Source organism: Odontesthes bonariensis, chromosome 19, assembly GCF_027942865.1.
Source record: "Odontesthes bonariensis isolate fOdoBon6 chromosome 19, fOdoBon6.hap1, whole genome shotgun sequence".
NCBI classification, from domain to species: domain Eukaryota; kingdom Metazoa; phylum Chordata; class Actinopteri; order Atheriniformes; family Atherinopsidae; genus Odontesthes; species Odontesthes bonariensis.
Window position 1 is genome coordinate 33,672,340 of NC_134524.1, and position 12,117 is coordinate 33,684,456.

The window sequence follows — 12,117 nt, forward strand, 5'->3', positions numbered from 1 at the left end:
AGACATTTATGTGTGTGAAAACAGCATTATGTTGGGAATAAAATAACTGCACAGTCAAATAGCCACTTAATATTTATTTTACAGTGTAAAACATGATCAGAATGAGGTACCTCCATGCCGAGGTCTCACCTGTTAGAACAATGTTTTTATATTTCTGTCAAGTAGGGTGAGGAGGGAGGACACGGATGCGGACTTCAAAAGTAAAGGTTGGTTTATTAAAGCAAAAAACAATGAGCAAACAAAAAGCGCAGCAACGCTGGATTCAAAAGACTTAACTTAGAAAAAAGCAAACAAAAGACTTGGCATGAATAAAATAAATACTTAACTTGGGAAATGACGAGGAACATGGAACAAACAGGTATCGTAGCATGGAGTAGTGGCAGTGTAACAGGGCAGTGTAAAGCAGACAGAGATCCGGCAAACTGAAAGGGGAGACTGGAAACTAAATAGGGAGTGAGAGTGATTGGAGAGTGAGTGCAGCTGAGGGAAAAAACACAGGTGAAGTGAGTGAACTAATAAACAGAGTGCAGGGAAACTAAAACATGACTAAAAACTAAAGATGGACTGAAAACAAAAGCATAACCTAAACATGAAACTCAAAACGAGTCCCTGGGTGTGACAATTTCATCTTAAACTGCTGCCAAGTGCGCTTCTCCCCTGCGGGATTGCACCTAAATGAAATAAATGAATGGGTTACCATTCAAGCAGTTTCCCTGTGATATTATTGTGATTGCAAAGGACTACATTTAAACTTACACTTTTGCTGCTGCAGCGGTGTTGCACTTATTTCTAAAAACGTGTTGAAACTCGCCGTATGAGCGCATTAAGATTTCCAATTCGAGGTTGGTGAAAAACGTAGCCCCTCCTCTTCCCCATTGCCAAGGTGACTTGTCGAATCGGAGCTCCATTGATACTGGCTTTTTAAAGTTGTGGCGCACACGCAAAACTCAAGGTGAACCTACTCAGAGTTGATTAAACTCACTCAAATCAGCGTTTGTGGAACAGAAAACTCAGAGTTTTCTATCTCAGAGTAGATCAGCTCAGAGGTCAGGAATAGACTCAGAGTTGGTTGAACCTGCTTTGTGAAACGGACCACTGGTCTAAGTAGGGCATTCGATTTTGAAATTGGACTAAATTCTCTGTGGTGTCTGACCTCCTGTCCAACTTACGTCTGTGTTAACGTCTGTGTTGACTGATGAAGTATCTGTGAAAAAAAGACCACTCACCTATTTTTAACAGTGAGGATCCCTGAGAGGCTTCTGAAATCCTTCTAAAACATCCTGCTGTGAGTCTGGTGGAAACAAAAGCACTGACTGGAGTGACCATGATAAACTCTGGCATCCATGGCAGAGCTAAAACATGTCATGATTGTATGTAGTGGAAAAGGGCGGTTACACTCTCCTAACTCCACAGTTTTTTCTTTTCCTCTCACTGTGTAAGATACATTTGTCAGAAGATACAGGTCATCAGAATGAATTTTGGGTCCTGCATACAGTTGGGGCTGGATACAAATCCATCACATTTAGATTATTACGGATATATTTTTGGAGTGGAAACAATCTGGTACAAATAATACAAATGTATCATTTGTATGCACTCATTCATTCATTTTGTATTTGTAATTTTAAAAGTCGTGTGTCTGTGCTGAGTTAGTGATGTAATTCCTCTGACAGAATAATGTCTACTGGAAGTTGTTAGGCTGTGCCTCAGCCACTAACAATATGATGCATGTGTTGTAGTAGAACTTGGCAACCTTGAGAAGAAGGTGGACTTATCTCGAGAATTTTAATAAATTCAACTTGCAGCTTCCTCCCTCTCCCTCTCTGCTGTGCCTACAAAGCCTCACCTTGCAGATGAGACCCTCATGCATACATAGGGGTTTGTGTCATTGTATCGCAGCATACATGTTGCAGCACAGTCAGTCTCACCGTATGCCAAATCTGGATTAAATCAAACAGTAAGTCTGGATATTTTAATTTGAATCCTAATTTTCTGTGTAATTTTGGCCTTTTTTTGGCCTCATATTTTAACAAACACCTCCTAGATGTTTTATTTATCACCCTGAAACTTAGTACAAGCACGCATCCCTTGTCATTAAAAGTTATTAAAACTTTTACATAAGTCAAAGGGAGTGGCCACGGCAGTTTGCTTTTGGACATATTTCTCTGACATTATTCACCAGACCTCCTTCAAAAGTGGTAGGAAGACACATAACAAGTTGGTGATGCTTTTCTGTGGCAGTGTGATGAATTTTGGTATAATTTCATGACCACAAAAGTCATTAAAAATTGCTAAAGTATCATCTGAGGGACACCAAATTTACAGGGTGTTAACTCTTAAACAGATGTTCATGACCATACTCTGCCAGTGCCATAGCCCCGCTCACTGACAAGAGGAAGGGAATTTTTCTTGTTTATGTATTACCACCTCTAAATAATTTAGTTTTCACAGTTAAAATTGTGTCAGTAAAGGGGTAAGCCTTTCAAGATGCTATTTTATTAAAATGATTGATTTTCGGAAAATTGTATCAATTGCAAATTTCACCGTCCTTATCTGACACACATCATCTAAGCATCATCTTTGCCTTTGTCATCTTAATCTCCTTCACCACCATCCTATGCTGTCTGGCTACACTTTCACCTACCACTACTTTGTAGTCACTGATCTTCTTCAGATTACATTGTGTATATGCAGTCCATCCGTTCATGCCTCCACTTTTATAAGTCACCCGATGTTCCTGCCTCATCTGGAGTAAAGTATTTACTTCGTGCTTTTTGTAAAGTCTATCGCCATTTATCCTTCTGCATTCCTATCCTGGATACCAAATCTGCCCATCACTTCCCCATCACTTCTGCACCAATATGTCCATTAACGTCTGCTCCAATCACCACTCTCACTTCTGGGGATACTCTGCATCACTTAATCTAACTCATTCCAGAATTTCTCATCTTCTCGCTCACATCTTACCTGTGGGGCATAGCCATTCACAACATTGAACATCACAACTTGGATTCTGATGACACACACATCATCTAAGCATCACCAATCTTTGTATACTGGTTGACAGTCACGCCCTGAACACGAAAGTCTTCTACAGGGGGTACTGCCGGGAAGGGTAGGGGGGATTTTTGGTTCATAAGACAATCTTTTGTTTTTTTTCCCACAATTTTTTTTTTCTCCCAAATTTCTTGGTTTGGTCTGTCTTTAAATACACTTTAATCCAGCATATTGTAGTAAAAGTTGAAGATGTTATCATTCAGTCAGAAATGCACACATTCAGCAACACACAGGAGCTCTTTCAAGCTGGGCACCGGTTCACTCACAGTACGAGATTAGCTTAGACCTTTAGCTCAAAGCCTTATGCACACAAACAGGAGGACCCACCCCTTTCGCTGATGTGCCAATGACGTGGTTGCGTGTTACATGCTGGCTCTTTCCCCCGTGATTGCCTGAGAGCCAAGAGAAAGAAGACCTTTTTTTTTTAACTTTGTAATAGAAAAAAAGAAATTCAACAAATGAATTGAAAATAGTCCCAATGCCATCCGATTTTGAACCTTTGCCTTGTCTATTTTTGCCTGCCCGTGCACCAGACCATAGATTGATTATACCAATACTGATTTTGGAAATCTGTTCTTTCTGAGTCGTGCGTTTGTGATAACTAGAATTTAGATGTTTTTCCATTTGAATATGAGGTGTTTATTTGGTCTTTGATGTTTTAGTCTGACCTTGTTCACCACACCATCTTCAATTGTGGTCAGACAACAGATAACAAGTTGGTGATACGGTGATACTTTTTTTTTTAATTTAGAAAACTCATTTTTACCTGAAGCTTGTCCGTGGCAGTGTGTCAACTTTCAATATCACGGCGTGACCATAAAAGGAATTAAAAATCACTCATATGTATTCCAAAAGCTATGAAACTTCCAGGGTTTCATCACTGTTGCACACTGAACAGACCTACATGTCTACATCCTGTCAACGCAATAGCCCTGCTAACTGAAAACAGAAAGTTTTTCAAGTCCGAATTCCTCAGAGCAGGAGCTACTGGGGCCCTCCATCGCAACACAAGCCAAGGCATTGCAGCTTTAATTCCTCTTATTTTCCTTCCTCTTTTTATTCTAACAAAAGGCCTGCTTTTCTGAGGGCTTTACCACTGCTCAAAATCTCATGAAATTTATTATCATAAGGGTCTTGTGCATGGATAAGCAAAACATATATTCAGTGCTCAAAACTCCTCTTGAACAAAGAGACAGGATGTCATTCACTATGAATTGACCTCTTCAGAAAAACTATTTCAGGAGATTTAATATGATTAACATAATACTTGTTATACCTGAAGTAGACAGACATACAAAGTTAAATTGCAAAAGATTTGAGTTTTGGTCATTGCATGTGCTCCCATGACATGGCAAAGGTTTGATGATTCACTTTAAAAAAGAAATGGTCCATTGGTCTTCTGCTCCTGGCCTGTTGCATGGTCTATTTCAAACTTGGTCAGAAAATGCTGAGGGTAGAGTCGATGCTTCTTAGGCAAAACTGTGATTTTTGCCACTCAGCAAGGCCCTAGCAGCATGGCTATGACATAGGTAGTTGCTGAAATTCACACATACATAGTGTGATTCTCCCCAGAATTCATATATAGACACTCGCCCTGAGCACATCTATATGGATGTATTCATTTTCAATGACTGAGGTGCCATTTATACTAATCTGTTTCTATATCGTTTCTATCGCGGATGCACTGTCCATTTACATTAAAATACTGGAATACGACTTCATAGGTGGAAGGATTCAAAGACGCCGGAGCCCACATAAGCATTCGCATACGATGCTGATTTTAGCAGTTGTAAACGGGGAGAAACGAGGATCCGCAGTGCAAGCCGTACATGGAGCGCCGCTTTTGGGTTAGACCGGGAAGAAGCAGCGCATGGTGGGACAATTTCGTGGACCAAGTTGTTGTCGCCGAAGAATGGCGCGAGAACTTTCGAATGTCCAGAGCAGCCCTGATAAATCTGTCCGGCGAGCGACTACGTCCACAGGTGGAAAAGAAAACAACAAGAATGAGACGGCCCATCGACGTTTTTACCAAGGTTGCTTGCACCTTATACTACTTGAGTGATGAAGGGAGACTACGGAAAACTGCAAATGCCTTTGGACTTTCGTCCAAGTGTCTCTCTCGTCATTCGTCATGTGTGTAAGGCAATATGCACCTGTAGGTCGTGTTTTCTAAGCAGTTGCGCATGCTCCAGATGCAAGGGCGATCATGTGATGTGATGGCTGATTAGTCATGTGACTAGCGAATCAGCCGATCCCCGTTTCAGTGTAAATGTAAATAGTTTGCAAGACGCCGACACGAAGAAATGGTGAAATGAATTAATGTAAACAGAGCCTCAGCCACCTTGTTACAACAGGAAGCCAGTTTTGATGAAAAACATATTTATTGCTCCTAAGAGCTTGACCTGAGCTGTCTCAAATGTGGTCAGCTGATTTGGGGCTTAATGCCTCATATTAAATGTTGTGATTTTTCACTAAATGATTTGATGGCATTTGATGACAAATGTTTCGCCTTCGACATGAAACTGTAACTGTAACTGTCGTGTTCGTTTGTATGAGAGAAGATATACAAACTCCAAGTCTAGCTCAGAATTTATTAGATGGTTCAAGGTAACTCTAATACAAAATAAACTCTTCTATTGCCATACAAACGTGATGTAAATATTGGTCCAAAAGTTGGGGAGAAGCCGTTGTTTAGACTTGGCTTTCCCTGATTGGTCCTTGGGCCGATATTGTGGGAGAGGAATGTCATGACATTGCCTGATTACATCGTGTGCTTTGTTGTTCGGCTCATATGAATATGGTTAAAGGATAAAATGAGCTTGTTTATGATTACGGCGAAAGCTAGGCGCCGCCAAGGGAGATTGGGGCCGGGGGACGCACGCTTGTTATGATTTAACAGATTGGGAGGAGTTAATAAGAGCCTGGGAGGCAGGCTTAGAGGTGTGTTCATATTTGATTGGTTAGAATTCACGTGGTTCATTGGAGGCAGGCTTAGAGGTGTGTTCAGATTTCATTGGTCAAAAAATTTTCATGTCATTGGTCAGAATTGACGTAGCTGTGACGTGCATTGTATCATCTGGATTGGTGGAGAGACATTGTGTATGGATTGGATCGGAAGCATCCGGATGTGAGCAAAGGTTGGGGCAGCGCCTTTAGCCTGAGTCACTTCAAACAGAGTAAGCATTAACTGAGCTTTCGATTAGCAATAAATTAACATTGGGTAGCATTAGTAATACAGCTAGTATTGATTAGCAATAACTAGTATTGATTAGCGATAATTAGCATTGAGTAGCATAATTAGCATTGATTAGCATTGGTTAACGAGGAAGCTAGTATTGATTAGCAATAATTAGCATTGATTAGCAATAATTAGCATTGAAGAGCATAATTAGCATTGATTAGCATTGGTCAACAAGGAAGCTAGTATTGATTAACAATAAGTAGCATTGATTAGCAATAGTTAGCATTTGTTAGCATTTGTTAGCATTTTGCATTTAGCATTGATCAGAAAAACAATTAGCATTGATTAGCAATAGCAATAAGGCAAATATTGGTTTAATTCTTAATTAGCAATAAGTTAGCATTTATTAGCAACAGCTAGGAAGCTAATATCAATTGGCATTGGTTAGCAAACATTAGCATTAATAGTTAAGTAATTAATAATAACCTAACTCCAAACTAGAAATCAAAATAGCAACAAGCTAAATTAGCCTAACATTGAATTAACATTGGGTTAATTTTGAAACCAACCTAGAGCATAAGCTTTCAAAGCTAACATAGGCTAACATTAACATTAGCATTGACAATATCCAAGCCAACAATTAGCATAATTAGCAGCATCTAAGCTAAATTTAGCCGAGCATTAAATTAGCATTGATTAGAGTTAGTTTAATTTAAATTGACTTTCAAGAGTTGTTAAAAAGAAAAAAGGGATAATAATAATAAAATAAAATTAGGGAAAAAATAAATAAGTAAATAGAAAGTCAAAAGAAGGGAACTAACTAGGTGAAACAATGGATGTAACACCAACAATAACCATCAGTGCCAAGCATCTGGAACATTCCAAAGATATTAAAAAGATATCTCAAAAATGGGAAAAACGAACAAAAAATAAGTTCTCACCCTGGCCAAAAGGTGGCACTTTCAATGTAGCTGCCTGTAAGATTATGGAACAAAGGATTAAAGCTTACAAACCAAAGGACAGAAAGCAAAAAGAGACAGGAAAAGAGAGAGCTTAAATTAAAAGTTTTACACTTCTTTGTAAATGCAGAGCTATATCCAACACTGCCAGGAGCAGTAAACATACAAGGAGATCCTGAAATAAAAGATCATAAAATCTCTCATGAACGGCCAGAACCACAAATAGCTACATCAAGCAGTCATGGAGCTCCTGAGCCAGACGCCGTCTGTAATTCAGATCAGGCAAGGGGACAGCTCCCACAATATCAAAAATCACCAGAACTGGCACCTCCAGTTCAAAAGGCATCTTCTGAAGAACATAAGAGTCCAACAGCGTCAGCACCGAGTTTGATAGAAATGACGCAGGGACAGTATGTGCCGTGGCAGACGCTCGACCTAGGGGGGCTGGTTGCTCGATTGCCGGACATTCACACAGGTGCAAGTAGATGGATAAGAGCTTTTGAACAAGAGACTGTGCATAAATTGTTGTCTGTGGGACACATTAAGGCAGTGTGGGCACTGTGTTTTGGAACTTCTACCATGGAGGGCATTTTGAGACACAGTGAGAATGACTGGATGTTAAGCCACTGAGCTGATGGAACTGACTTTAATGCATATCGAGCTGCACTCTGGAGAGCGTTACGAGCTGAGTTTCCTGTAGGAGTGGACCTCGAAGCATTGAAGGGGGAGCCACTGTCAGGAACAGAGAGTCCAGCTGTGTACATTGCACAACAATTGAAGAAATGGAGACAAGAGTCTGAGGGAGAAATCGAGAAGAGCCTAGCTTGGGTGACATTGTTCAGAGTTTCCATCAAAGAGGCTCTGCCTGCCCCAGTTCAGGGGAGGCTGGAGGATGTGGTGGGGTTGAATTCAATGTCACATGGACAATTCCGAGACCACGTGGTGCAGGCAGTAAACAAATACAGAAAAGAACTGAAACGGAAGGAGCAGGAGAAGGATATGCAAAGGGAACTTGCACGGTTGCAGTTAGAAGAACTACAAGCGAAGCAAGAAGTACGAAATGAGGCCATAACAGCGGGGGCCGCTGAACAGCCATCACAGGGGCAAGTCCATCGTCGACCCTGTCAAAGGTCAAGAAGAGGTGCACCTGGAGGACGAAGGTCCTCGGGGGCATGTTGGGCCTGTGGCGAGAGGGGACACTTTGTTTACAGCTGTCCGAGAGCACCGAGAAACCCGAGTGTTCGGCAGGACTGTGGCCAGTCCCTGCGGGGCGGAGCAAGTGGCCCGGCAGGTCCAAGGCGTTCCTCTGGCAGAGGAATCCCAGTATTGGTTTACATTGACATATAGAGGTAAGAAGTACACTTACACCAGACGTACTCAAAAGGGTTTAAAAACCGCCCTCAGGTGTGTCATTATTACAAAACAAATTACAAAACAAAACAAAGTTTCTAAATTTAAAATTAAATGTCACTATTACAAAATTTCTAAAATTTAAACAAAACAAAGTTTCTAATTTAAATTTTAGCATTGTTAGCCTAAATTAGAGTATCTATTTATCCCATAGGGAACTACTGATATCTCTCCATCCCACGTGGGGGGAGTAAGTAAAGCACCATGTCCAAAATAAATAAATGTATAAATAAATAAAATTAAAAATAAAACAATTGTGATCTTTTTTTGGGAGGATTATGCAATAAAATTTGCAGGAATCATGAAAATTCCAAAGATCAAAGGTTGAAAGCACAACTGGAGAGGACAAACGAGGCTAAGTTAGCCTTTGAAAGTTTGAAACAAAATTTGCGAAAGTCATCCAGAACGGGCAACATTAGTCTATGAGAAGCCATTTTTCTTATATGTCTCCAATAGACACCATAAGATTTCAGAACTAATAAATCAGAGTAGGTATGTTGTGACTCGGACAGGATGTTTGCAGGTTGTGCATCTTTTGACACGTCCGGATGTGTGAATACAGGAGTGTACTACATCGGGATCTGCGGATGTCATTCCACGTGAGTTTGAAGGAGAACCACATGAGCGTGTGGCAGAAGCTGTGAGATACATTAAACTGAGACCTGACTTAGAAGCAACTTCACTTGTGCAGGCTGATGTCACTTATGTTGTATATGGATCATGTGTTGAGACCATTTGGGTAATCATGCAGGTTTTGCAGTTATGAAACAGGAAGGCGGAGAACTTTGTGACGGTGGAAGCTGAGAAGTGTGAACGGCCATGTTCGGCACAGTTGGCTGAACTGAAGGCATTAACGGAAGCATGTTGACTGGTGAAAGGTAAGGTTACGCCACGACAAAGGGGCAATCTGGTGAGATCAGGTTGTCCTCGGGTCAGAAGTAGTTGTTCACAATGGTTGTAAGAATAGAAAGATTTCTCGTGGAAGTCTAGGGGGACTTGATACCATTAGCACTACAGGACAGAATAATCATGTTAATCTAAGAACATACGGAGTGTACATGCACAGGTAGAGACAGGAAAACAGTGTAACTGTGGAAGATGGTTTATGTGGTATAGATGGGCATGGTACACTACGAGAGAACTGACAGTGACAGAGTGTCTCTTATGCGCAGACGCTCCAGGAGCATTGCCTGTTGTTGTTCCAGAGCCACACACCTTCAGGGACTGTGCAGTGGTCCAGCAACGGGAATGCAGAGAAGGTAGGTTTACACCTCAGGAGGATAAATGGTTATTGGTTAAGCTTCCTATGTGTGGGATTAAGTGCAGATTGATGTTTGGGCCAAATAAATTACATAATTGTTTTCAAAATAAGGAAGGGCCACTAATTGGAGTCTTCTTGTGCTGAATTTAATCTGAGTACATCACAGGTTGGGCCTCCCACTGATTATAGAGTAGACTACGATAGTGAGTTTGAATACTTTATGGATTTAATAATGTCAGTGGAACTCACGTAGGGAATACTACTGTTAAATACAATGTCCCATGGGTTTTATCTTGGTTTCCACACGCAAATATGAAACCAATATTTATTAGTATTTATTTATTTGGATCAGTAATGGGAAAATATAGAAATGACAATTCTGACTCTATATCTTTTTGGGGATCAGACACACCCAATAGCGGATAGTTAGGTCTGTGTGCACTTGTGAGGATGGAAACATCAGTTGTGTTAGTGTATGACAAGGTAAACGGGATGCGAGGTTTGGATGTGGAAAAAGGGAGAGTTAAAAGATCTAGTGGTAACTACATCAGGGATAAGCACGTTTACTTGGATGCAATAGGGCAGCCGAGAGGGATTCCTTTTGAGTTCAAAGCACGCAGTGAGATTGCAGCTGGATTTGAGTCTATTTTGCCGTGGATCTCAATTAACAAAATGTGGAGTGGATTAATTACATATACTACAACCAACAGAGAATTCTTAACTACACGAGTGAAGGGTTTGCACCCTATGGAGAACAACTACATGAGACGAGTGGGATGGCTTGGTAGGACAGACAAGTTTTAGATGGATATTCGAAGGGAAAAGTGGTGTTTGCCAGAGGGTTGGGGAAAATGTTGTACATTTATACCCGGGAACACTGCAGCTGATGGAACGTTTACAACGGCCGTGAAGAAGATCAGAGAACTGGAAGAGGAGCTGACGTGTGATGCTGGTGGAGGTGAACGGTGGTGGACTGGTCTGTTTGGGATTTTGGGAGAAGGGGGAGCGGTGACAGTTAAAGCGGGAGTAGCAATATTGTTGATAGTGATAATGGTCTCCTGATTGGTGTGTTGCATTATACCCATTCTGAGAAGGTGGTTGCTGCAAGTGATGTTCAAACAGAGTATGGAACAAACCAGGAGGCAGATGACCATGCGAGACCAGGTCTGAGGACCAACGCATGGGAGAGCGGGCCAACGAATGAAGGTTACCGACGGACGGTTCACAAGATTCTTTCCTCGGGTGTGGAACCAAGTATAGTCTGACAGGGAGAAGAGATGCTGAAGATCTCTTTGATTGGGAGTGACGTACTGGCGACCTCTCCTCCCAGAGTTAGCTTAGCAGTTCCAGACCCAGCCGGACGGATGTTCGGCCAGAAGCAGATGACACCAGAGTACGGGAGATGGGACGGGACTGGAAGAGCTGCATTACATTGCATTTTATTACTATTTGTTGTGTGATAATCCATAATTTTCTGTATTGTACTTGGTACAAAACTGTGATTAATTGATTTGATGGTGGTGTATTCATTCTATGTGTATTATCAATCAGAATTGATCACTAATATGTCCATTGCCAGTTGTGTTAGTCAACTGTTCGGAGTGCGACCTTTGATAAAGTGGTCGGTCGCCAAGTGGGGGGGGCCGTAGGTGAGTTTTCCCAAGATAAGAAGATGAGTTACGAAAGTAGCAGCCGGTGGGTTTTTCGCTCCTATGCACTGCGAACAGTGGACAAGTGTGATGGCGATGTTAAAACTTGTATTGTTGTTGAATTCATTTAATCATTGAATGTGATTCGGGTGCATATATATATTCCTTTTCATTTGTTCAATATGTTCCCTTTGATTGAAATTGTAGAATTATTAGAATAATTTAGTGTTGATTATTAATTAATTCTTATTTAACTATGTGGGATGATTTTCTTTCATTTTAGATTATTTCTTTATTAAATCACTGATAAGTGATTTCAGGGGGGACTATGTGGGAGAGGAATGTCATGACATGGCCTGGTTACATTGTGTGCTTTGTTGTTCGGCTTATATGAATATGGTTAAAGGTTAAAATTGTCAGGTTTTGGTGTAGGGAAGGACACGGATGCGGACTTTCAATAAACAAAGGCTAGTTTTATTAAACAAAAACAAAGTGTCAACATAAAACGTGGCAGAGCCGGAGAAAAACGTAGCTATAAACAAAACAAAAGGACATGGCATGGAATAAATACTTAGCTTTCAAAAACGTGGTGTAGCAGTC